The sequence below is a fragment of the Aquarana catesbeiana genome, linkage group LG09 (assembly GCF_042186555.1).
Source record: "Aquarana catesbeiana isolate 2022-GZ linkage group LG09, ASM4218655v1, whole genome shotgun sequence".
Classification (NCBI taxonomy): Eukaryota; Metazoa; Chordata; class Amphibia; order Anura; family Ranidae; genus Aquarana; species Aquarana catesbeiana.
In genome coordinates, this window is record NC_133332.1 from 16,458,775 (window position 1) to 16,486,635 (window position 27,861).

The 27,861-nt window shown below is 46.6% G+C and overlaps 1 long non-coding RNA gene across 2 annotated transcripts; it reads right to left on the reverse strand.

Annotated features, from left to right (window-relative positions):
- Window positions 1–1,132: 1,132 nt before the first annotated feature.
- LOC141107124 (uncharacterized) lies at window positions 1,133–25,957 on the reverse strand. 2 transcript variants are annotated; one of them, XR_012235789.1, is made up of 4 exons: window positions 25,259–25,957; window positions 19,370–19,508; window positions 18,034–18,102; window positions 1,133–1,269 (listed from the first exon to the last, which is right to left on the reverse strand). It is a non-coding gene; the product is annotated as an uncharacterized lncRNA (long non-coding RNA). The 2 variants fall into 2 exon arrangements; XR_012235790.1 differs by lacking the exon at window positions 18,034–18,102.
- Window positions 25,958–27,861: the final 1,904 nt, after the last annotated feature.

A 27,861-nucleotide genomic window follows, 5' to 3' on the forward strand; every position in this document is an offset into this window, starting at 1 on the left:
TACATACCTCAGAGCACCATCCCTTCGTTCCACCCCCTACCCACCTCCCAGTACCACTTCTTTTTAGAGAATACAAAACCAAGTATCATTTTGTGGTGCTAAGTCATTTTTATGGAATGTCCCCTGCTGCCAGCAATAATAGATCCCCTCCAGCAACATCAGATCTTCCCCACAACAAGTAACCCCCCCATCAACAATGGACCCCCTGCAACCAGATATCACCCCAGCAACAATAGACCACCAACAGCAACAACAGATCTCCCAGCAGCCAGCATCAGTAGACCTCTCCCTCAATAGTAGATCCCTCCAAGCAGCAATTGACCCCCAGGTACATAAGACCCCCCCCCTTAGCAACAATAGATTCTCACCAGCAACAATAGACCCTCCCGGCAACAATAGACCCCCATGCAAAAAACCCCCTCCAGCAGCCAGCCTCAACAGATCTTCCAGCACACTGCTGGAGGTGCTGGAACTGCGTTTCCCACATTCCAATTGAAAAAAAGCCCTGGTTATGCCATAGATAATCTTTTTGTGCAGAGTTTGTCTTTAATCCAGATTTTTTTTTTTTTTTTTTTTTAATAGCTACAATGGAAGTCAGCTTGCAGACTTCCCATCCAGAAACACATCATTTAGCAGTAAAGTAGCATCTTGTGTATGCATGTGTCAAAGTGTTACAATAACAATCTCACATTCGAGGAAGTGGTGACAGGCTGAGATGACAGCTTGTTCTCTTTCTGTATCTTTGCAGTAAACACCCCCATTGCTCACTAATGGATGGATAAGATGCGCCTGTTTGTTGTGATACACTCAGGATGAGAATGTGCGTTGAGAGCCCGGTGCAGATCGATTTAGGGCAAAAAACATCTCCACTTTGCTAGTGTCAGGGTACAAAGGACTATTAAAGGGCAACCGGAGTGTCATTTGCAGCAAGTACACATTTGGATACGTTATTATATTGTACACATGAAAGAAATTTTTGAAGTGGCTTTCAGGCTTTTACTTCCATTCTGCTCTAAATTCTCCATCAACCCCATCTTTTCTGACTCACCTCCTCCTCCATTTCTCCTCCTTCCTTGAGACCCCCCTCCACCTCATACATAAAAAAAAAAAAAATCCTTATACATACCTTCCATCCAGCAGTATTCTGGCCCTTCACATGGCATACTTGGTCCTTCTTCTTTCCAGTGCTGGCATTGGACGGTTCTTATCGCTATGCAGAGCAGCAATCATGTAGTAATAAATAAGTATTAGCTCCACTCTGTTCACAACCTATAAATATGTATAAAATGGCACAATGTCATGCAAATAACCACAAAACAAGTCATTAATAATCTTTCATATGCCTCATACAATGGACATGCAAAATATAAGAGGAAACTTCATAGTGTAAACTGCTTAATTTTTTTTAAAATAAAGGATAAAATAACACTCGCAGAGTAAAAAGTCACAACACGTGTGTGGTAAATGCACAGTTGGATCTCTCAGTCACAAGTCAGACATCGGCAAGATGGCGCCTGGTCCCCAGCCACTGTGATGATGTCACTCCATCTTTGGTGATATGGTACCTCGAGTTATTAGTTACCAGTCCCTGAGTTACTCATTTTGGATTTTCAGGGTCACCTGTAAATCCCCTCCTGGCTGGCTCGCCAACTGTTCTGGAATTTTATTGATAGGCAACTCCTATCCTCATATTGTTTAGTGGTTCCAAATTAATAATAACTACTGCAGTAAGGAACAGGCACAAAAAGATACACTCAGCATCTTTCTAAATAACTGTTCTGTTTGGCGCAATTGAGCTTTTTTATACACATACTTACGTAGGTATGACAATAATGTTACAATTGTACTTTTATGGCAACAAGAGGCGTAACATAGGCAGGATAAATGCAGTCGTTTTACTGCAGTATATTTAAGTGTGTTAGTGCACTTTTACTGCAGTATATTTAAGTGTGTTAGTGCACTTTTGCTGCAGTATATTGATGTGCACCCATACAGTTTTCCTGTAGTATTTTGTAGTGTGTCAGTGGAGTGTGTCTGTGTAGTGAGTTCTCAGGTTAAAGTGCACCAAACACCACTTTCCATTGATTAAAGTGCACATTTTCCCTTCTCTATTACATTTTGTAATAAGCCCCCCCCCCATTATATCTGGGAGGCCAACAAGGAGAGGCAGACGTTCCTATGGCACTGTGAGTGGGCAAGCAGCATCTGTGTCCACAGACAAAGGTGGACATGGTCTGTCCTCAGGTAGGACACCATTTACTCTGTTTAGTGATGTTGCCCGTGCAATCCAGCCACAGCATGCAGAGGAGGTGTTGGACTGGCTTACTAAACCATCCTTATCCTCCTCACCCAAGCAGAGACTAGCACACAGTCCCCTGCAGCTGCCAGAGAGACTTATTCTATCTCCTCATCCACAGCTACTGCCATAGCTCCACCATCAGGCATGGAGGAGTCAGCTGAGTTATTTAAACACAGTCAGCCACTTGCTCCTTTACAATGCAATACTTGATTATGATGTTGGTTCTGAGGTTGAGGAAGATAGGAACATGAGCCTACAGAAAGGGGAGAACACTGGTACACAAATTGGCAATTATGTTCCCATTTTTCTATCTCCTCGTCCACAGCTATTGCCATAGCCCCACCATCAGGCATGGAGGAGTCAGCTGAGTTATTTAAACACAGAGTCAGCCACTTGCTCCTTGACAATGCAATACTTGATTATGATGTTGGTTCTGAGATTGAGGAAGATAGGAACATGAGCCTACAGAGAGGGGAGAACACTGGTACACAAATTGGCAATCATGTTCCCCCAGCCACAGCGTATTGCCAAGTTGGCTCCAGTGATGATGAGGATGGAGGGGAGGATGATGATGAGGTCCCTGATGGCAAAAACACCAGCCATTTGGGTACCACTTGCTTGACAGGGCATTTAACATCCCACAACTCAGCCTGTTGGTAAGAGCACCTGAAAGCCATGCAAAAGGGACACAATTCTGCTCCTCCTCACTCCTCACCTTTCAGGTCTACCCCCACTGTATCTCATGACCTCTAAGCAACCTCCACTGACAGGGATGATGGTATTGCAAAGGGTATCACAGGTCCTTGCAGCACAGCTGCCAGCAGCACACCACCAGCTAAAGACTATAGTAGGCAAATTTCTCTGCCCCAGCTGCTGCAGCGAAAAAAAAATACAGTCACTGCCACCCGCCAGTTGTAGAAATTTCAGGAGGTCATACACAGCCTCTCAAGGTCCGCTTTATGCAGAAACCATTCTTGTGATGCCACAGAACACACAAAAGGAGGAGGAGGAGGATTCTGGCATTTTTGGAGGCATTGAAGCAGAGGAAGACATATGCCAAACCTTAAGAGATGGTTTTACGTCCCCAGAACCCTTGGGAGTAGTACGTAGCTGGGAGGAGGCATGTCCAGATACTGTAATCCTCAGTGACCCCGAGGACTCTGCTTCAAACTTGCGGTGCATGGGCTCCCTCATTCTTCAAAGCCTGCAAAAGGACCCAAGAATTTGTGGCTTCAAGGAGAAGGATCCTTATGGGTTGGCAACAGTGGCAGTGCGTCCATGCCCCCTATTCAGGTGCCCGGACCATCTTCGGGCTCTAACAGGCTTCAAAAAAGGTGAACTGCAAGCGTAAAGCATTGCGCTCGCAGTTCACCCAGGTGTGTTAGAAAAGCAAATAGATATTTGCTTTCCTAAAACTGAACCGCCTCTGCGCCAATCAGGTGCGCAGGTCTGTTACCTGTCACCTGATTGGCTGAAACAACAGGTGCTGTGATTGGATGCCTGTCAGGAGATGAGGATGGGAGGAGACGCATGGAGGACACTGCTCGCCGCCGTCACCCGCTGCTCCACCGAGATAGGGTAAGTGCAGGGAAGATGGCGAGCAGACGGAGGGTCACAGTGGCGGCCATAGTGGCGGCATTTGATGGGCACAGTGGTGGCATTCGAAGGGCACAGTGGCAGCAATTGATGGGCATAGTGGCTGCGTTTGATGGGCACAGTGGCTGCGTTTGATGGGCACAGTGGCTGCGTTTGATGGGCACATTAAGGCTGCAATTGATGTTTTTTTTTTCAGAATTTTTCAATTTGTTTGTGCCCCCTCAAAAGATTTTGAGCACCAGCCGCCACTGGTTGGCAACCCCCCTTGACCACCATTACAAGGGGAATTCCTCAGAACTCATCCCAATCTCACAGAGGGAGCAGAGGATGAAACATCTTGAGGACACCTTGAAGAGGAGTTAATTTAATTGATGGCACTGTATATGCCCTTGGCTCTTCCAACCAACTATATACCTATATACGAATATTTGTAAATCATTTTATTTTGTCCATCACTTTGCATGCATTGCAGTGTTTTATTTTGTCCATCCTCCCGGTGCGGACCGCTATGTTCAGCCCTGCGACATTGGGTGGGTGCCTCTTTTCTGCCCCGCTTCCCGGCACGGTGGGGAGACGCGGATGCATTCTGCGATTCTCCCCAATGCGTGTTTCCCTACAGCTGAACAAACAAGATATTTGGGGGGCACACCCTAAAAGATGCATTAAAGATGGTGCAGCCATAAGACCATACAGCAGAGCAAAATATTACAGCGCACACATGCAAAAAAGATATTTACCTCCAGCAGGGCTAGTTTAAAACACATAGACAATTTTTAAAAATATTATCAAAAAATATGGGGATTTGGTCACACCATATTGCTATATGGTGCTAAGCCCACTTACTGCGACAAAGTACCCCATGATTAGTGGGTCCATCACTATCCATGGATTGGGAGATCCTGCTTCTCTGAACCATGAGAGCAATTCACTCTTCTATATGGGAGAACTATGAGGTCTCCACCCATGACACAAGTGGACACTAATGAGAGGTACTTAATGAAAGAGTGGGGTGCTCCTCACCCAAAAGGATTTGGTCAGAATCCCTACAATAAACAAACAAGATATTTGGGGGCACACCCTAAAAGATGCATTAAAGCTGGTGCAGCCATAAGACCATACAGCAGAGCAGGTCTTATGGCTGCACCATCTTTAAAGCATCTTTTGCCTTTTTTGTCTTTTTTGCATGTGCGCGCTGTAATATTTTGCTCCCCTTTTCCCTACAGTTGAGTCCCCCCCTGGGCCACTGTGGGGAGCCCTCTCTGTGCCAGCGGCGTCCCGCGATCGCCACCGGACTGTCTATGACGTTGCGCTTTTGCGTCGGAGGCGACGGCTCGTGCCGGGGCCATACCTTCCGGAACGCAGAGGGGACCACGTGGACGACGCCTTTCTGGCGCCGCAGACCCATTGGGAGGGTGGATGGGGAGGGGCCTGACACCTGCAGACAATGGACAATCATGCAGACACTTTAAAACCCCACAGCTCCCAGGAGATCCTGAGGTGTTCCCTGGTAATGCTGTCATATGCTGATACAAAACTGATGGAGTGCTTGGTAAGTGCAGCTTTTTGGAATGCTGTTTGACTGGCTAATCTATGTACTTGTGTTATACCCATTTATTTTCATTTTCCAACATCGTTATTTTTTTCAAAGTTACACCATTAGCCCTATGTAGTAAAAACCTTACTCATATCCTCTTACCTTACGTACCATACCCTGTTTCCCCGAAAATAAGACCTAGCGTGATTGTCAGTGATGGCTGCAATATAAGCCCTACACCCCAAATAAGCCCTACCCTGCAAAGAAGACCTACAAAGACTTTAACTAGGGCTTCTTTGGGGGGTAGGGCTTATATTGCAGCCATCACTGACAATCACACTAGGTCTTATTTTCGGGGAAACAGGGTATATACTATTCAGTGTCACATCACTTTTTGGCACCCAAATCCATTTCACTTTCATCATTTCATTATTCAACCTATTCCCCCTTTTTCTTCTCACTTCACATATACAATTGTTTACACTTTTAAAACTTGTTTTTCAGTTTTTAGTGTGGTTTGTTTTTTTGTTTTTTCACTTTTACACTTGTTTTGCCCCATCATCAGTCAATCCCACATCATGCATTTTCACATCACTACACCCCATCCCCCACCCAACCTTTCTTCACTGCTAGCCAACCCTTTTTATAACCAATCCAACCAAGGAATAAACTACGCTATGTTATGTATAACTTAATTCATTTTTTTATAACATGAATCCACTAGTGACCAAATAATAACCAGCCTACAGCTGCCAAGCACTTCTATACACTCCTCCAATATTATCTAAACGACTACTTACAAAAAGTCTTCGCATGTCCATCTGCAGGTGTTTTACCCCCCCCCCATCCTCCTCTCTGGGTCCTAGAACGTGGCCCCCTGCAAGCTCGGTGGACTATGCACCCACCCAGAGGACGCGGGGGAGGGGATGTGCGGCAGCGATGGGATCTTTGGATAACTACAATCCTGCAATGCTGGTTTGTGCGATACATCTTCATGTCTTCATCTACCCATTGGTAACTATACTTACACATTTTTTATATTGTCCAATGACTTTAATTAGATACTTTGATATTTTCCTAGAATATAAATCCCCCTGAAGAGATCGAAAAATTGCAAGGGTCGAAATGCATCGGGATTTTTCATGTGGATACATACGTCATAAATACAATTGGCAACCCATGCTTGTACATAGGGTGTTCCTTGCTATGAGTAATGTTCCATGTTTGTTTTTGTGTCGCACTACCAATATGGATGATTCATTATTGTTCGTTTAAAATTATTATTGTCTGTTAAAAAAATGATTTTTTTACATCAACTACTTTTTGTACAAATTCTCTGCTGCTAAAAAACCCCTGGGGAAACTTCCTATTTTTTGAAGAGGAGTTAATGTAATGCCTTTCCAGACTCTGCTAGGTTACAGTTTTATGGAAAGGCTAGTTCTGAGACTTCTGTTGGTCAAGCGAGGAGCGGTGGATAAGGGGGCCGCCTCAGTGATGCATTTCAAAAAAATTTTAGTCCTCGCCACCCAGGTCTGTCAGCTTCCACATTCCATTGGCAGCATCTGCATAATATGGTGGGAGATTATCTAGGGGTGCAGTGGCGTAGCGTGAGTTGTCAGCACCCGGGGCAAGTCAAGTAATTTGCGCCCCCCTAACTCATGTACTTTTAGTACTCCCTTCCACTAGAACAGGATAAAACCCCTTACCCCATAAGCACATGTATGTAATTAAAAAAATGCATCTTTGTCACTGCCCCGCCCCCCCCCATCACCCCATGTATTATATATACACTGACCCCTCATCACCCCATGAATTACACACTGCCCCTCCATGTATTATGTATACACTGATTCCCCCCCATCACCCCATGTATTACACACTGCCCTCCCTCACATGTTTTATATATACACTACCTTCCATATATTATATATTTACTGACCCTATATATTATATTTCCACTAACCCCCATATATAATATACACACACTAACCCCCATATATTATACATACACACACTAACCCCCATATATTATATGTACACTAACACCCATATATTATATATATATATATATATATACACTAACCCCCATATATTATACATACACACTAGGGATGAGCCGAACACCCCCCTGTTCGGTTCGCACCAGAACATGCGAACAGGAAAAAAGTTCACGCGAACACCGTTAAAGTCTATGGGACACGAACATGAATAATCAAAAGTGCTAATTTTAAAGGCTTATATGCAAGTTATTGTCATAAAAAGTGTTTGGGGACCTGGGTCCTGCCCCAGAGGACATGTATCAATGCAAAAAAAAGTTTTAAAAACGGCCGTTTTTTCAGGAGCAGTGATTTTAATAATGCTTAAAGTCAAACAATAAAAGTGTAATATCCCTTTAAATTTCGTACCTGGGGGGTGTCTATAGTATGCCTGTAAAGGGGCGCATGTTTCCCGTGTTTAGAACAGTCTGACAGCAAAATGACATTTGGAAGGAAAAAACCCATTTAAAACTACCCGCGGCTATTGCATTGCCGACAATACACATAGAAGTTCATTGATAAAAACGGCATGGGAATTCCCCACAGGGAAACCCCGAACCAAAATTTAAAAAAAAAAAATGACGTGGGAGTCCCCCTAAATTCCATACCAGGCCCTTCAGGTCTGGTATGGATATTAAGGGGAACCCCGGCCAAAATTTTTTTAAAAAAATGACACGGGGTTCCCCCTAAATTCCATACCAGACCTGTATGGATTTTAAGGGGAACCCCGTGCCAAAAAAAAAAAAAAAATGGCGTGGGGTCCCCCCAAAAATCCATACCAGACCCTTATCCGAGCACGCAACCTGGCAGGCCGCAGGAAAAGAGGGGGGGACGAGAGTGCAGCCCCCCCTCCTGAACCGTACCAGGCCACATGCCCTCAACATTGGGAGGGTGCTTTGGGGTAGCCCCCCAAAACACCTTGTCCCCATGTTGATGAGGACAAGGGCCTCATCTCCACAAACCTGGCCGGTGGTTGTGGGGGTCTGCGGGCGGGGGGCTTATCAGAATCTGGAAGCCCCCCCCCTGTGTGAAATGGTAAGGGGGTACTTACCCCTACCATTTCACTAAAAAACTGTCAAAAATGTTAAAAATGACAAGAGACAGTTTTTGACAATTCCTTTATTTAAATGCTTCTTCTTTCTTCTATCTTCCTTCATCTTCTTCTTCTTCTTCTGGTTCTTCTGGCTCTTCTGGTTCTTCCTCCGGCGTTCTCGTCCAGCATCTCCTCCACGGCGTCTTCTATCTTCTTCTCCTCGGGCCGCTCAGCACCCATGGCATGGGGGGAGGCTCCCGCTCTTCTCTTCATCCTCTTCTCTTCTTCCTTCTTCTCTTCTTCTCTTCTTCATTTTCTTCTCCGGGCCGCTCCGCACCCATGCTGGCATGGAGGGAGGCTCCCGCTGTGTGACGGCGTCTCCTCGTCTGACGGTTCTTAAATAATGGGGGCGGGGCCACCCGGTGACCCCGCCCCCTCTGACGCACGGTGACTTGACGGGACTTCCCTGTGACGTCACGGGGAATGCCACAAGGAAGTCCCGTCATGTCCCATTCGTCAGAGGGGGCGGGGTCACCGGGTGGCCCCGCCCCCCGTTATTTAAGAACTGTCAGACAAGGAGACACCGTCACACAGCGGGAGCCTCCCTCCATGCCAGCATGGATGTGGAGCGGCCCGGAGAAGAAAATGAAGAAGAGAAGAAGGAAGAAGAGAAGAGGATGAAGAGAAGAGCGGGAGCCTCCCCCCATGCCATGGGTGCGGAGCGGCCCGAGGAGAAGAAGATAGAAGATGCCGCGGAGGAGATGCTGGACGAGAACGCCGGAGGAAGAACCAGAAGAGCCAGAAGAACCAGAAGAAGAAGATGGAGGAAGATAGAAGAAAGAAGAAGCATTTAAATAAAGGAATTGTCAAAAACTGTCTCTTGTCATTTTTAACATTTTTGACAGTTTTTTAGTGAAATGGTAGGGGTAACTACCCCCTTACCATTTCACACAGGGGGGGGCCGGGATCTGGGGGTCCCCTTGTTAAAGGGGGCTTCCAGATTCCGATAAACCCCCCGCCCGCAAACCCCCACAACCACCGGCCAGGGTTGTGGGGATGAGGCCCTTGTCCTCATCAACATGGGGACAAGGTGTTTTGGGGGGCTACCCCAAAGCACCCTCCCAATGTTGAGGGCATGTGGCCTGGTACGGTTCAGGAGGGGGGGGCCGCACTCTCGTCCCCCCCTCTTTTCCTGCGGCCTGCCAGGTTGCATGCTCGGATAAGGGTCTGGTATGGATTTTTGGGGGGACCCCACGCCGTTTTTTTTTTTAATTTTTGGCCGGGGTTCCCCTTAATATCCATACCAGACCTGACAGCGACCCGCGGTCAACCGCCAAAGCCAGCTCTGCTTGTCGCAGTGCCTACACATGACTGGAGCAGCCAATCGCAGAGAGTGTCCATCGCTGAGGCCGGACAGCTGGGGAAGCTCTGGCAGCACTAGCACAGAAACATGGAGAGCGGCAGAGGCGGGGCGTAGACAGTGGCACACTCGGTACTCCCAGGTGTGGAGTGCCGAGTCGGAAGTCGGAATGACAGTAGTCGGGAATCGGGATAGCGGGAGTCGGGACTTCTGCGGCCCTCAAGATATTGCGCCCGGGGCCACGCCCCCCCCCCCCCGCACCCCCCACGCTACACCACTGTAGGGGTGAAAACAGCCATGGAGAGCTTTCCAGTTGACAATCCACTGGGTTACTGGGTCATGAGAATAGACCACTGAGCAGAACTTGCCCAGTACACAATTGAGCTGCTGGGCTGCCCTGCATCCAGGGTGCTCTCCGAATGGGCATTCAGTGCTGCCGGAGGTTTTGTGACAGATAAAAGAGCGCGTCTGTCCACAGACTTCGTTACCTGGCTGTCATTTATCAAAATGAATCAGTCCTGGATTAGCCGCAGCTATCAAGCCACTGATCACGATGTCGCCGATTAAGTGTTTTCTGGATCTGGAATCTCTGTAAGAATGTCTACATTTCCTAGCTTTGTGGGTGTTGTTTTTATGTGGAAAAAGAGAAGGCACCACCAACACCCAAAGCCCAATTTTTCCACACCTGTTACTTCTACCCAAAGTCTGTGAAACAGACACCAGAATTTAGCACAAAAAAAAAAATCTCTAATCTTGTTCCGAGTGCACTAAATTGTGGCCTCATCATACAGACTGGCTCCCCAAGCCATTGTTTATAAAATTTATGCTGGAGGCTCTAATTGGTTCAAAAAGGGTGGGCTCGGGGCGCAGAGCACTGTGCCCCGGGCCCATCCACTGGTGTGACATTAGCAAATTAATATTCGCTAATGTCTTTCTGCTTCTCCTCCCGGCCAATCAGAAAGCGGGTCCTGAGACCCGATTGGACTTAGTCTTAGGACTCCTGGCCAATCAGGTCTAAGGACCCACGTCCTGTTCAGCCGGGAGGAGAAGCAATGGCCCTAGCTTGGCTCTTCCCTCCACACACCTCTCTGCCTAAGGTAAGGCCATGGGTCGCCACCTTCCTGATCCCGGCAAACAAACCTGGGGGGCCAGGTTTGTTTGCGGCCCCCACCCCCAAAAAAAAATGTTTCGAGCACCAGCCGCCACTGAGGTTTAGTAAAACTTTGAAGTGGAACTAAGATTCTTCTGTAACGAATTGCGAGCAGGTAGGCTTTTATTGAAGCAATGACAGCATCCTATTCTTCAGTGGTACAGCAAGCCCCTTGTGTCTGAGCATTGTTGTAGATATGAAAATAGACTTTGAAGGCCTCAGAAGGCAAATTCTGCATTCAACTGTCATCATGCATCAACTAGAAGATTTGGATAGAGTGGCGAGAGTCTCAGATTTTTATTGCCACCTGTGTCCCCACTGGAGAGATCCACCTTTCCTATAAAAAACTGATAAGCCATGTCACTGTAGCTAAAAGTGACGGGAATCCAACATTTGGAGTTGTCCCATGAGTAGGAATAAATGATCTTCCAGCGGAGAAACTTGTTCTGATGACATCTGTCTTAAAGCAGATTTTCTTCTCTTTAGAGAGATTTCCTTTGAAGTCAATACTTCTTAAACTCCATCCTACGCGTTTCACCTGAAAAAGGACGTTATCAGGGGATTCATCAGAAAGGTAGATGTCAGAAGCTGCCTGCTCTGTGCTAGTGATGGCATTTTATGCTTTAGATTAGTTTTTATATATTATTTGCGCTATTAGAGTTCCATTTTCCTCTTTATATGGGACAGTTATCTGGTAGTTGATAAAATTGCTTAAAGTGGAGGGCCACCCTGAAAAAAAAAAAATTCACCAAAAATCCTAAAAAAAATAAAAAAAAAACATTTGAAAAAAAATAAAATGTTAAACTTACCTAAACCCTTGTTACTAGGCAGTCTTCCTAATCTGCCTCTTCCTATTCCGCGGCGTGTTTTGCTCCTCGGTGAGCGGCCCCGTTGTCTTCTGGGAACTGTGTGTGTTCCCAGAACACCACGGGGCCATTCACAGAGAGCCGCGCCGCTCGCGCGTGCGCAGTAGGAAACTGGCAGTGAAGCCGCAAGGCTCCACTGCCTGTTTCCCTTACCTAGGATGGCGGTACCGGGACCCGAGAGCCGAGGGACGGGTCGGCCTTGGGCGGCCCACATCGCGGGCACCCAGGACAGGTAAGTACTTATTTAAAGTCAGCAGCTACAGTGTTTGTAGCTGCTGACATTTACATTTTTTTTTTTATGTCCGGAATCCCGCTTTAAAGGGGTTCTAAAGTCAGAAAGTTTTTTTACCTTAATGCATTCTGTGCATTAAGATAAAAAAAAAAAACCTTCTGTGTGCAGCAGCCCCCCTCGGCCCCCCTAATACTTACCTGAGCCCATCTCGATCCAGTGATGTTGCACGAGAGGCTTGGCTGTCCGGGACTCACCTCCTCATTGGCTGGAACAGCAGCGGGGGCGCCATTGGCTCCCGCTGCTGTCAATCAAAGTCAGTTAGCCAATGAGGAGAGAGAGTGGGCGGGGCCAGGCCACGGCTCTGTGTCTGAATGGACACACAGACCAGTGGCTCGGCTCTGGTGCCCCCATAGCAAGCTGCGTGTTGTGGGGGCACCCGGCAGGGGCCAGAAGTGCCAAAGAGGGACCCAGTACCGGGACAAGGCCATTTAGAGCCCAGGGTGAACATGCCAAACTGTGCCCCCCCCCCCCCCAAGATGTATGAGCGTTCTGTGTCAGCAAAAAACTTCCAAAATATATTGAGGAAAGGAGAGTGCACCGACCGTGTGCATTGCCAAAGATAAAATGTATAAAAAGTGTAACAGCAATAGTAATACTCACAAACAAAGGTGATAAAAAGGCTTGTCAGAACACCAGCAAATAGAACCGTGTCTCTAGCAAAAAACTTCCAACAAACAAACTGAGCACTAATCTGCATGCTTACTCCCTAAGCAAAAAACACCCCCTCCTCCCAGTACAAATCCACCCCCCTGCTGAAATCACCCATCTCAGCACAAAATCTTTGTCCCCCCCCCCCAGCTCTAATGCCCCCCCAAAAAATCACCCCTCCTAGCACAAATCCTCTACCCCTAAAATTTCCCCTCCTAGTACAAATTTCCTTCAAATCCCAACACCTAGCACAGATCTTCTTCCTCCCCCATCCCTCTCCCAACAAAAATCCCCCTAAATCACCACTCTTAGCAACCCCCATATTTCCCCTAATAGAACAATACTTACCCCCTGCAGCCCCCCAAATTCTCCCTCCAACACAAATCCCCCCCCCAATCTCCTTGTGACGCCCCCCCCCCCACATTACACCATACCACAGTGCCCAGGGCAGCCGTCCCTTCTGCCCACCACTTGTTCCGTCCCTGGAGGGACCCGAGAAGAGAAGGATCTGGGCTTCAAAACCATTACACAGAGTAGATAAGTATGACATGTTTGTTATTTAAAAAAAAAAAACAAAAAAAACAGAGACTTTAGCATCACTTTAACCACCTGACCTCCTGAAAATTTACCCCCCCCCCCCGCCATTTTTTGCAATACGGCAACATGCAACACTGTACCCAAATAAAATTTATATCATTTTTTTCCCCACAATTAGAGCTTTCTTTTGGTAGTATTTGATTTGCATTTTTTTTGAGCTATAAACAAAAAAAGACCAACAATTTTGAAAAAAAAAACCCAATATTTTCTACTTTCTGCAATAAAACATATCCATTCAAAAAGAAAACTGACATATTTTTACATGCCTTGTAATAGAAAGCATGACAGGACCTCTTAAATATGAGATCTGGGGGTCAAAAAGGCCTTAGATCTCATATTTGCACTAAAATGCAATAAAAAAAAAAAAAATGTCATTTGAAAAAAAAAAAAAAAACAACTTTAACTACTTAACGACCGCGCTATAGCCGAATGACGGCTACAGTGTGGCTCGATAACTCTGGGCAGGCCTACATTGACATCCTCCCAAAATCTTGCTCCCGCGCGCCCCCTGGGGAGCACACCCGGGAACATCCGTGACCGCCGGGTCCGCGCTGACAGCGCCCTTTACCGTCAAATGACAGAGCGATCAGAAACAAACCGGCGTCACGTCCGGTTCCTCTCTCCCCTCTCTGTACAGATCGATACAGAGAGGGGAGAGATCAGATGCTGCAGCAGCGCTGTGGGCTGGATGTGTAGTGCCCACAGCGCTGATTTGTGCCCACTCCAGCCATTCTCAGCCCGCCATCCATCCATCCATACTCAGTCCGCCATCCATACTCAGACCGCCATCCATCCATCCATACTCAGCCCACCATCCATCCATCCATACTCAGTCCGCCATCCATCCATCCATACTCAGCCCGCCATCCATCCATCCATACTCAGCCCGCCATCCATCCATCCATACTCAGCCCGCCATCCATCCATCCATACTCAGCCAGCCATCCATCCATCCATACTCAGCCAGCCATCCATCAATCCATACTCAGCCAGCCATCCATCCATCCATACTCAGCCAGCCATCCATCCTCAGCCAGCCATCCATACTCAGCAATACTCAGCCATCCATCCATGCTCAGCCTTCCATCCATACTCAGCAATACTCATCCATGCTCAGCCATCCATCCATACTCAGCAATACTCCTCCATCCATCCATACTCATCCATGCTCATCCATACTCAGCAATACTCATCCATCAATCCATGCTCAGCCATCCCATCCACCCCCAACCATACTCAGCAATACCCAGCCATCCCATCCGTACCCAGCTGTACCCAGCCATCCCATCCGTACCCAGTCATCCCATCCACACTCAGCTACCCCCTTCCACGGCTCATCCATCCCCATTCATGCTCATCCATGCCACATCAGTTCTTATCCATGCCACATCCATGCCACTAGAGTGCCTCACAAAAGTGTAATAGGTAGTCAAATTAGACATTTATGCCCCTAGAACGCCTGATGGTGCTCCCTGCATGTTGGGCCTCTGTATGTGGCCAGGCTGTGTAAAAGTCTCACACATGTGGTATCGCCGTACTCAGGAGGAGTAGGAGAATCTATTTTGGGGTGTAATTTTTGGTATTTACATGCTATGTATTAGAAATATTGTATAAATGGACAACTTTGTGTAAAAAAAAAAGAATGGGTTTTCATTTTCTTTACACATTTTCCAGAAACTTGTAGAAAAAAATTACACGTTCAAAAGACTCATTATGCCTCAAAGATTATACGTTGGGTTGTTTTCTTTTCAAAATGGGGTCATTTTTGGGGCGTTTCCATTGATAGAGCAACAATTCTTTTTTTTCAGATCCAGATCAGAGAGTTCTTTGCCATAAGGTGCCATGTTGAACTTCCAGTGACCAGTATGAGAGAGTGAGAGCGATAACACCAAATTTAACACACCTGCTCCCCATTCACACCTGAGACCTTGTGATGCAGCGTACACACGACCGGACTTTCCGGCAGACTAGGTCCGCCGGCCTTCCCGACTGACTTACGGCGGACTTTCCAAATGAACGGACTTGCCCACACACGGACAAGTCTGTTCATTTTGAACATGACTCGGGTATGACGGGACTAGAAAAGGAAGTCAATCTCGCCGCTTTTATCGGCGAGATTGACACCTTGCAAGCCCCGTCACAGGGCATACCAGGCCCTTAGGTCTGGTATGGATTGTAAGGGGAACCCCCTATGCCGAAAAAACATCGTGGGGTCCCCCCAAAATCCATACCAGACCCCTATCCGAGCATGCAGCACGGCCGGTCAGGAAAGGGGGTGGGGACGAGTGAGCGCCCCCCCTCCTGAGCCGTACCAGGCCGCATGCCCTCAACATGGGGGGGTAGGTACTTTGGGGGAGGGGGGAGCCCTGCGGCCCCCCCACCCCAAAGCACCTTGTCCCCATGTTGATGAGGACAAGGGCCTCTTCCCTACAACCCTGGCCGTTGGTTGTTGGGGTCTGCGGGTGGGGGGCTTATCGGAAACTGGGAGCCCCCTTTAATAAGGGGGCCCCCAGATCCTGGCCCCCCACCCTATGTGAATGAGTATGGGGTACATCGTACCCCTACCCATTCACCTGGGGGAAAATGTGTCAATAAAAAAACACACTACACAGGTTTTTAAAGTAATTTATTAGACAGCTCCGGGGGTCTTCTTCCGATTTCGGGGGTCTTCTTTCGACTTCGGGCGCCCCCCTCCCCCAAAGTACCCACCCGCCCATGTTGAGGGCAAGCGGCCTGGTACGGCTCGGGGGGGGGGGGCGCTCGCTCGTCCCCACCCCCTTTCCTGACCGGCCGAGCTGCGTGCTCGGATAGGGGTCTGGTATGGATTTTGGGGGGACCCCAGCCGTTTTTTCGGGGTAGGGGGTTACCCTTAAATCCATACCAGACCTAAGGGCCTGGTATTCCCCCCACTAGCCGCAATAGGAAAATTTGTTTTTCCTATTCCATCGAGCGCGAGATGCAGTACCCTGCCTTTGCGTCGTATCTGGTCCGTCGGACCAGCATACAGACGAACGGGCTTCCCGTCGGGAACTGAGTCCGGCGGAGTTACGAAGTAAAGATTGGAAGCAAGTTTCAAATCTAAAGTCCGTCGGATTTCTGACCGAAACGGTCCGTCGGAAGTCCGATGCAGCCCACACACGGTCAAATTGTCGGCCGGATTCGGTCCGTCGGACCAGTCCGGTCGGAAAGTCCGCCCGTGTGCACTCGGCATAATACTAACGAGTCATATGACACCAGGGAGGGAAAATAGCTAATTGGACCCAATTTGGACATTTTCACTTAGGGTGTACTCACTTTTGTTGCCAGCTGTTTAGACATAATGGCTGTGTGTTGAGTTATTTTGAGGGGACAGCAAATTTACACTGTTATACAAGCTGTACACTCACTACTTTACATTGTAGACAAGTGTCATTTCTTCAGTGTTGCCACATGAAAAGTTATAATAAAATATTTACAAAAATGTGAGGGGTGTACTTACTTTTGTGAGATACTGTGTGTGTGTATATATATATATATATATATATATATATATATATATATATATATATACCACCAATAGAAGGCTCTATTTGTGTGAAAAATAAAAAATAAAAATGTCTTTTCAGTACAGTGTTGCATGATCGCACAATTGACAGTAAAAGTAGCGCAGTGCTGAATCGCAAAAACTGCTCTGGTCATGAAAGGAGTAAACCCTACAAAAGGTCAAGAGATTAATTTTGGCTTTAGATTTACTTTATCAATCTCAATGATCATCTATTGGTATAAATTGCAAAACATTTACATTTTTTTCTGGAAAATACTAATCTTATGATGAAATAATAATAATAATATTAGAAAAATAATAGAAAACAAAGTATTCAAAGATATTGAAATTTATAGCACACACTCACATGTGGGTTGAACTGGGTGGACCTACGTCTTTATTCAACTTTACAAACTATGTAACTAATGATAATAAAAGCAACAAAAATGAGTCCCATGTTTACTGACCAGGTTGATACAATACTGGTGGAAACTCTAGTAGTAGAAACTAATGCCGCGTACACACAATCGGAAATTCGGCCAGCAAAAGACCGATGTGAGCTTTTGGTCAGAAAATGCGACCGTGTGTATGTTCCATCGGACTTTTGCTGGCGGAATTCCGGCCAGCAAAAGATTGAGAGCAGGTTCTCAATTTTTCGGTCAGAAAAAGTTCCTATCCGAAAATGCGATTGTCTGTACAAATTCCGACGCGCAAAATTCCTACGCTGTGCTTGGAAACAATTCGACGCATGCTCGGAAGCATTGAACTTCATTTTCTCGGCTCGTCGTAGTGTTGTACGTCACCGCATTCTTGACGGTCGAAAGTTCGGAGAACTTTTGTGTGACCGTGTGTATGCAAGGCAAGCTTGAGCGGAATTCTGTCGGAAAAACCATCCAAGTTTTTTCCGACGGAAAATCAGCTCGGGTATACGGGGCATTATAGTGGAACTACTAAGTCCCCTTTCACCCTTGTGCATCATGAAAGTCACGTGATTTTACCGTGATTTTACAGCAATTTCGCCATGATTTTGATGCGACTGACCATCATTATCATACTTTGGCACGTTCTGATCTTTTCCAGTCCAGTTCCCAGATCTTACCTCTTCCAATGTGATCCAGTGTGGCTCCCCCTCATCAGATCGGGTTCATCCAAAAAAGCCTATCTGTGTCTGCAAGTATTAGGTAAATTCAATCAAATGTATCGATATTGATGTACTTTTTTGTCTGTGATGACTTAAGTCTTTTATGCAATATATGTTTTTTTGTAATAAATGTACTATTTATGATACAATACATTGTTCTTGGTCACTTTTACAGTCCCACCCATCAATGGGGGTTCTATGTTCTTTCTATCCATTTGGGATGTGGTGACCTAGAACTTATGACTCCATGGATCTTGGAATTCTTCCCCCTCATCAGATCGAGCTAACAAAGGTCTAACATGTTCTATGGTGCCTTGACCTACCCAGCTTTTTTCCTACATTTTTCGTACACCTAATGCCTTTCATTGGGTACATACATACAGTGTAGTTAGAGGGTCCACATTGGCAAAGTTACCATCCTGGCAACCATCCATGGGTGCTGTGCCCATCAAAAGAATCTGTCTCTTCCCTGTAGAAGCCTAGCAATAGATACAGAGGCTCTATATAGAACAAACTTTATTGTTCAGAGTCACTTACATTCCCTGCTGGACTCCACTCCTCCCCAACGCATTTCACCCTCCCCAATGGCTTCATCATAGAGGTCTAGTAAAGAAATACTATTGGTTACATTTTTTTCTTCAATTAAAGAGATTGGAATTTCTATTCTGGAGAGTTTCCAGTTTAACTACTTCCTGCCTGCTCTATAGCCAAAAGACGGCAGTGCGCTCTGTGATTGCGGAGTCCTTTAGACTCAGCTGATCACAAATCGAGGTAAGGGGCCAATCACAGAAGCCCCTTATCACATCATCAGCTGTCACCCAATGACTGCTGATCACAGGATGAAAACACAAGCCAGTTATCAGCTTTTCTTGCATGAGGAGAGAAGAAGAAAGCCCAGAACTGGCTTATGTTAAAGGGACATCGGCACTGATAAACAGGGCACTGATTATCAGTGTTCTGATTATCAGTGCAGTCCCACCATTGCTGCCAAACAGTGCCCACAATCAGTGCTCATCAGTGCCACCTACCAGTGCCCATCAGTATCCCCTATCAGTGCTGCCTATCAGTGCCCATCAGTGCTGCCTATCAGTGCCTCATCAGTGTCACCTATCAGTGCTGCCTATCAGTGCCCATCAGTGCTGCCCATCAGTACCACCTCTCAGTGCCCATCAGTGCCACCTATCAGTGCTGCCTATCAGTGCCACCTCTCAGTGCCCTTCAGTGCCACCTTTTATTGCCCATCAGTGCCGTCCTATCAGTGCAGCCTCATCAGTGCCTTCTCATCACTACTTACCAGTGCCGCTTCATCAGTGCCCATCAGTTCCACTTATCAGTGCCCATCAGTGCCCATCAGTGCCGCCTCATCAGTGCCTCCTCATGAGTGCCCAACAGTGCAGCCTCATCAGTGTCCATCAGTAAAGGAGAAAAATGACCTGAGAAAATTAAATGTTATACAGTAATACAGTTATACAGTAACTATGAAAAATGTTTTTTTCCCCAAATATTAATTTTTTTTTGTTTGTTTAGCAAAAAATAAAAAACTCAGTGGTGATTAACTACTACCAACAGAAAGCTCTATTTGTGTGAAATGATAAAAATGTCATATGGGTACATCGTTGCATGACCGCGCAATTGTCATTCAAAGTGTGACAGCGCTGAAAGCTGAAAATGGGCCTGGGCAGGAAGGGGGTAAAAGTGCCCAGTAGGCAAGTGGTTAAGCGACATTTCCTTGTTGCTGAATTATTGGGGGAAAAAAAACACCAAGTGATTTGGCAGTCTTATACTCCAGCAGGAAAGGTTATGTGACTACAATTGTTTCTTGCAAAGTTTTGTCCTCGTTATTAATTATTTACTTATGACTTCTTGTTTTTCGCTATCTGACTTGTATTTCTGTGTTTTGTTGTTTACCATTTTGGTTCTATTTTTGAACCCTGTCAATGTTCGTCTTGCAGTAAAGTCCATCATTTTGTCTGTCGATTCGCACATCCATCCTCGGGAGAGCAGCTAATGATGCATTAATTTCCATTCACATAAATGAAAGCCTTTGCATCATTAGCGGTCGCTGCTGCGCCACTGCTCTGAATTATTGAGTAAACGGGGGTGGAGGGTGTTGTTTGATCAATTTGCTGCTCCAATTTATTTAGTGCTTTCCCGCTAATAAATTCACATCACAAAAAAAAAAAAGAGTCCAGAAAAAGGCAACTGGGGTGTAGCTTTAGTGATAGCAGTTAATGGACAAAGTAATAATGTTGTTAAAATGGTTTTCTGTTTAGGTTTGAAATGAGAATATATTTGACTTTCCCTATACTGCTGTGCAAAAGGGAGAAACTTACCTGCCGACGTTGGAGGTAAATTCGCTGTACCACCTTCTTTGGTTGCAGCAGGGCAGCAAAAGCATATGCTATGTAGTGCTGGGCAAGCAGTCCTTTTTTCGGGATCGGCGGACGTCGTGATTGATGATGGATTTACATCGGGGGACATGGTTTTTTTATTTTTAATAAAGGAATTGTCAAAAACTGTGTTTTTTTTTTTTTTTTTTTTTTTTTTTGTGAATTCAAAGGGGTACAATGTACCCCTACTCATTCACATGGGGGCGGGATCTGTTAAAGGTGGCTTCCAGATTCCAATAAGCCCCCTGCCCGCAGACCCCCACAACCACCGCCCGGGGTGCTGGGGGAGGAGGTCCTTGTCCCCATCAATATGGGGACAAGGTGCTTTGGGGTGGGGGGGCAAGCCCGCCCTCCCTTTCCTGGCTGGCCAGGGTCTGGTATGTATTTTGGGGGGACCCTACGCCATTTTTAAAAAACATTTTGAAGTGGGGGTTCCCCTCAAAATTAGGTCTGGTGTGGATTTTTTTTTGGGGGGGGCCACGCTGTTATTTTTTTACATTTTGACGTAGGGTTCCCCTTAAAGTCCATACCGGACCCAAAGGATGAATTTCGGGGGGGGGCGCACACTGTTTTCTTTTCACATTCTTGTATTACCAGCAATGGTTTTTTTTTTTTTTCAAGAAACCTTGCAGCCGGGAAAATCAATTTTAAATGTAATTTTATTTTTTTTTAAATTTTTTTTTTTATACATGTCAGGTTTGCTGCAGCAGGTTCTATACATGGTACAGATGCGCCACCTTACAGGCAGACTAAGGGGCCCCCCAAGCACGATATTTAAAGGAGTTTTTATTTCTCTTGTCTCACTTTAATGTGATTGTAAAGTCTTGTTTTTTTGGGGGGGGAAAATAACAAGCATGTCATACTTACCTGCCCTTTGGATTTGCACAGAGCAGCCCAGATCCTCCTCTTCTCGGGTCCCCCTTCACTGATCCTGGCCCCTCCCTCCTGTTGAGTGCCCCCACAGCAAGCAGCTTGCTATGGGGGCACCCTAGCCGAGTCACAACTCCCTGTGTCAATTCAGACATGAAGCCGCAGCCTGGCCCTGCCCCCTTTCTCTTCTCATTGGCTGACTAACTTTGATTGACAGCAGTGGGAGCCAATGGTGCTGTGCTGCTGTCTCAGCCAATGATGAGGGAAGTCCTGGGCAATCGAGACATTCCTACAACATCGCTGGATCTAGAGGGGGCTCAGGTAAGTATTAGGGGGGCTGCACACTGAAGGTTTTTTATCTTAATGTATAGAATGCATTAAGACAAAAAATCTTCATTTTAAGCATCATAAAGAAGCTGAGGGTAAAGGTGATGGACTGGCCAAGCATGTCTCCAGACCTAAACCCTATTGATCATCTGTGAGGCATCCTCAAATGGAAGGTGGATGAGCGCAAGGTCTCTAACATCCACCAGCTTTGTGATGTCGTCATGGAGGAGTGGAAGAGGACTCCAGTGACAACCTGTGAAGCTCTGGTGAACTCCATGCCCAAGAGGGTTAAGGCAGTGCTGGAAAATAATGGTGGCCACACAAAATATTGACACTTCGGGCCCAATTTGGACATTTTCACTTAGGGGTGTACTCACTTTTGTTGCCAGAGGTTTAGACATTAATGGCTGTGTGTTGAGTTATTTTGAGGGGACAGCAAATTTACACTGTTATACAAGCTGTACACTCACTACTTTACATTGTAGCAAAGTGTCATTTCTTCAGTGTTGTCACATGAAAAGATAGAATAAAACATTTACAAAAATATGAGGGGTGTACTCACTTTTGTGAGATACTGTATATGTGTGCGTGTGTTTTATATAGTGAATAAACTATACACAGTGCATTAACCTCTTCCCCCTATACTAAAATCATAAAAATGTATAATATAATCTTAAAGTGAAACTAAAGACCAAACTTTTTTCATTTTGGATAGAGCAATAGAGGGTTAAAACCCCTGTGAGTTTTTTTTTTTTTTTGTTTGTTTTGTTTTAATTTTGCTATTTGTGTCTAATTGGGGAGATTTCCCTTCTTCACTTCCTGTCCCATAGCCAAACAGGAAGTGAGAGGAAATCACTGCAAATTAAGATAATCCATTAGGGTCACCCTGGTCACCAGAACTAGTGTCCTCATTGGAAGATTTCCCCCTCTATTATTGTTCTGGTGACAACTAAAAATTTGGGACTTTCTTTTGCTTTCACTTTTGATTGTAATGGTAAACAGGACAAATAGAGAGGGTGGATCTCCCGAATGGGGGCACAGACAGCATTAAAAACTTGACGGGGTTTCTAATCCCTCTCCACGCCCCTTGTTTTGATCATACATTTTATAACAGGTGAATTCCTATGTTTACCAGCTCCATCTAGTGGCCAAAGTTTATTTTTTTTCCTCCTCATTGAGTAATTTAAAAAAAAAACGATACCATATTTTGGCCACTAGATGGAGATGATGATTATAGGAATGTATTTATTACAGAAATTACAGCCAAAATTGCACCCTGCAACGCTGTGGCATTCGTCCAACAAATGCTGAAATATTGACCCCTTATTGTAGAATGTTTTGCGGGTGGGTACTGATCTCCGAGCCTCAGTGCAGCTCCCTATGCTCCTAACGGAACTGCCCGTAGCCCAACTTGTTTGGGTCCTGCAGACAAGTCTGACCATTTCTTCATCCCCTTGTTACTCGCGGAATTCTTTTTTTTTTTTTAATCCAGCAATATGAGAAACCCTGGAAGGAAGGGTCCAGCTTTTCAGCAATTATCAGGCCTTTGTCAGCAGGCTGTCTGTAATGGAGCAATTGATTTCTTTAATGCATTTATTGAAGGAAATATTCATTAATATTCCAAAAACGTTCCACGGGGGAATTCTGATGCTTCTTAAAAGGCGATATTAAATATTTTAAAAGCAGAGGTGTTACATTACATTAGTGACCTCAACAAGCTCCCTTGGCTCTGACAATTTGACACATTTAGGCAGATGATTCGGATGGCCTTTAACTTAAGCGTTTCCCATTTATATATATATATATATATATATATATATATATATATATATATATATATATATATATATATATACAGTATCTCACAAAAGTGAGTACACCCCTCACATTTTGGAAATATTTTATTCTATCTTTTCATGTGACAACACTGAAGAAATGACACTTGTCTACAATGTAAAGTAGTGAGTGTACAGCTTGTATAACAGTGTAAATTTGCTGTCCCCTCAAAATAACTCAACACACAGCCATTAATGTCTAAACCACTGGCAAAAAAAGTGAGTACACCCCTAAGTGAAAATGTCCAAATTGGGCCCAAAGTGTCAATATTTTGTATGGCCACCAGGGGCATTGCTAGGTCCACAAAGGATTTGGGGCTAGAGCCCATAGCAGCGAAGTAAAGAAAGTCATACGCTTGGGCGGGCATACACATGTATATAATATACATATATGTTGTTACATATCTGAGTGCGGATCCTCCCTTACATCAGGACCCCCAGAGAGCCTCCCCTTACATCATGGTCCCCAGAGAGACCACCCCCCTTACATCAGGGTCCCCACCCAGAGACCACCCCCCTTACATCAGGGTCCCCACCCAGAGAGCCCCCCCCTTACATCAGAGCCCCAGAGAGCCCCTTCCTTATATCAGGGTCCCCAGAGAGCCTCCCTCTTACATCAGAGCCCCAGAGAGCCCCTTCCTTATATCAGGGTTCCCAGAGAGCCTCCCCTTACATCAGGGTCTCAAGATAGCCTCCCCCTTACATCAGGGTCCCAGAGAGCCTCCCCCCCCCTTATATCAGGGTCCTCATAGATCCTCCCCCTTATATCAGGGTCCCCAGAGAGCCTCCCCTTACATCAGGTTTCCCAGCGAGTCCCCCTTACATCGGGGCCCCCAAAGAGGCCCTTCCTTACATCAGGGTCCCTAGAGAGCCTCCCCTTATATGTCAGGGTCCCCAGAGAGCCTCCCCTTACATCAGGGCACCCAGATAGCCCTCCCCTTACATCAGGTTCCCCAGAGAGCCTCCCCTTACATCGGGGGTCCCAGAGAGCCCCCCCTTACATCAGGGTCTCAAGAGAGCCCCCCTTACATCAGGGTCCCCAGTGAGCCTTCCTATTACATCAGGGTCTCAAGAGAGCCCCCCCCTTACATCAGGGTCTCAAGAGAGCCTCCCCCTTGCATCAGGGTCCCTAGAGAGCCCCCCCCCCTTACATCAGGGTCCCCAGGGAGCCTCCCCTTTATATCTGGGTCCCCAGCAAGCCTTCCTATTACATCAGGGTCCCTAGAGAGCCTCCCTATTACATCAGGGTCCCTAGAGAGCCTCCCCTTACATCAGGTTTCCCAGAGAGCCCCCCCTACATCGGGTTCCCCAAAGAGCCTCCCCTTACATCAGGGTCCCCCAGAGAGCCCCTCCTTACATCAGGGTTCCCAGAGAGCCCCTTCCTTACATCAGGGTCCCCAGAGAACCCCTTTATTACATCAGGGTCCCCAGAGAGCCCCCCTTACATCAGGATCCCCAGAGAGCCTCCCCTTACATCAGGGTCTCAAGAGAGCCTCCCCCTTACATCAGGGCCCCCAGCGAGCCCCCCTTACATCAGGGTCCTCAGAGAGCATCCCCTTACATTAGATCCCACAGAGAGCCCCTTCCTTACATCAGGGTCCCCAGAGAGCCCTCCTTACATCAGGGCCCCCAAAGAGGCCCTTCCTTACATCAGGGTCCCCCAGAGACCCCCCATTACATCAGGGCCCCCAGAAAGCCCCCCCCCCTTGTCTGCAGAAATTATAAAAAAAAACTTCTGCTCAGCTGGGGGCCAGTGCTTACCTCTTGTGGTTATCCAGACTGGACTGGGTTCCGGGCTCCATGAGCTCAGCCGGTGGCCGGGGGAGGAACATGACTAGTTAATGTTATCAGGCACAAGTTCTTATCTATATTCAGCAGTTCCAACAATTTAATCATTGTCCTGACCTCCACATGTAATTGCTGGGAACTGCAGCACAAGGATTACTCCACCTAGTCATCCCTACAGCACCATGGGCATCGGGGGCCACCATTACCCGACTATCAGAAGAAGTGATAGCTCCGGGACAGAAAACGCCTCCGAAGTATAACAATTAGGGAGATAGCTGCTATGGAATTGGTGTCACTTCCTGGTAGTAGGGATAAGTAAAGTGATTTTCGCAAAAAAATTATTTTACTACCAAGGCAAAGACTCCCAACCCCATCCATTGTGCTGCTTAGGTGATTTTTTTTTTTTAAAGTGGTTGTAAAGCTCAGACATGAAATATGAACATAGCATATCCCTCTATAGTGTGTCTCAATCCAGAGCACTAAGTGTTATTTACTTCCTCTGCTATCACTTCTGGCAAATTTTCCTGACACCCAAGAGAAAAAAGGTGACAGAGGGAGCTCCAGCACACAGCCTGTGATTGACAGCCTCAGCTCTGTTCCTGTGTGCTGTGTGGAGGGGGGGGAGTCATTTGATGTCCTCTCAGAAAGAACCACTTGCATGGCCGCTGGGCCACACCGCAACATGATCTGTCACTGGCTGTGTCCACCAGATCACTGATCAGTGTACCGGTGTCAAGTGATCGCTGTAACCAATCACAGCAGGTCACGTGACAGTTGTAAACAATGGACCTGAGCCGAGGAGGAGGAGGAAGCAAGGAGGACTTATGAAGTGGAAAAAAAAAAAATAAATAAAATAATAAAAATAATATATTCTTTGCAGGGGGAGAGGCTGGAGATGAGCCTGGAGTGTGGTGTTGCAGGACAACCTGGGGATTCTATTTTATATACAGGTGAAAAAAAAGGTAAGAGTAAGAAGACTAAGTAAAGGGGGATCTATGTTATGGGGGACCTGCCCTGGCCTGCTCTAAAGGGGGATCTATATGGCAGCCCTCAAAAATTCCACTCGCATTTTGCGGGTGGAATTTTAGGACTGGCAATGAAGGGCTGCCTGGGAGCGGGGGGGGGTGAGTGGGTCGTATGGGGTATGGGGGCCGTTCCCCCCGTTCCCCCCAGCGTTCAGAGGGGAAGAGAGAGGAGAGCCGCCGATGTGTATTCCCCGCCACACGCCGTCACATACAGCCCCTCCTCTTTGTCTGGGCACTTTAATAGACAGTTCACCTGTCCAATCCTGGGACGGGTGATCTGTCTATTAAAGTTCCCTGGACAAGGGGGAGGGGCTGTATGTAAAGGCGCGCAGTGGTGAGTACATAGCTATTGAAATAAAATCTGTTATGTTCCCGGCGCTCTGATCATCTGGGCAGCAGCTCTCCTCTCTCTTCCCCTGCACAGGTAGGCTGCATTGGTGGCACAGGCTTTCTTTGGTGTACACAGGCTGCATTGGTGGCACAGGCTGCATTGGTGGATACAGGCTGCATTGGTGGATACAGGCTGCATTGGTGGATACATGCTGCATTGGTGGCACAGGCTGCATTGGTGGCACAGGCTGCATTGGTGGACACGGGCAAGTTGCTTTGGTGAACACGGACAGGCTGTACTGGTGGCACAGGCGGCATTGGGGGCACAGGCTGCATTGATGGACACAGGCAGGCTGCTTTGGTGGACATGGACAGGCTGCATTGGTGGCACAGGCTGCATTGATGGGCTCAGGCTGCATTGGTGGATACAGGCTGCATTGGTAGATACAGGCTACATTGATGGGCACAGGCTGCTTGGTGGCACAGGCTGCATTGGTGAGCACAGGCTGCATTGGTGGATACAGGCTGCATTGGTGGCACAGGCTGCATTGGTGGATACAGGCTGCATTGGTGGCACAGGCTGCATTGGTGAGCACAGGCTGCATTGGTGGATACAGGCTGCATTGGTGGCACAGGCTGCATTGGTGAGCACAGGCTGCATTGGTGGATACAGGCTGCATTGGTGGCACAGGCTGCATTGGTGAGCACAGGCTGCATTGGTGGATACAGGCTGCATTGGTGAGCACAGGCTGCATTGGTGGATACAGGCTGCATTGGTGGCACAGGCTGCATTTTTGGCACAGGACACGGGCAGGCTGCTTTGGTGGATACAGGCAGGCTGCATTGTTGAGCATGGATAAAGTTGTTGGTAATATTTATTTTTATAACTTATTTCTGCAAAAAACATGGGTGACCTTAAAATGATGCCCCCTCTCCGAAAAAAGTTCTGCGGATGCCCATGCAATGGATGGCTTCCTTTCATGCCATCCCTTGTGTACAATTGTGTTGCTATCTGTGATTGGTCAATTTGATCACATGACAGGGCTAATCACAGGTTACTTTCGTTCAGTAAAATGCTTGCTTATAGCAATTTAATTCACTGCAATCATGATGTGTAAAGAATAAAAAAAAAATCCTTATCACTTCCCCAGAGTAGTACAATGTTATTATGGTAACGTTATATTGGTCTGGTCACACTGTGTTGAAAAAATAATAAGAAAG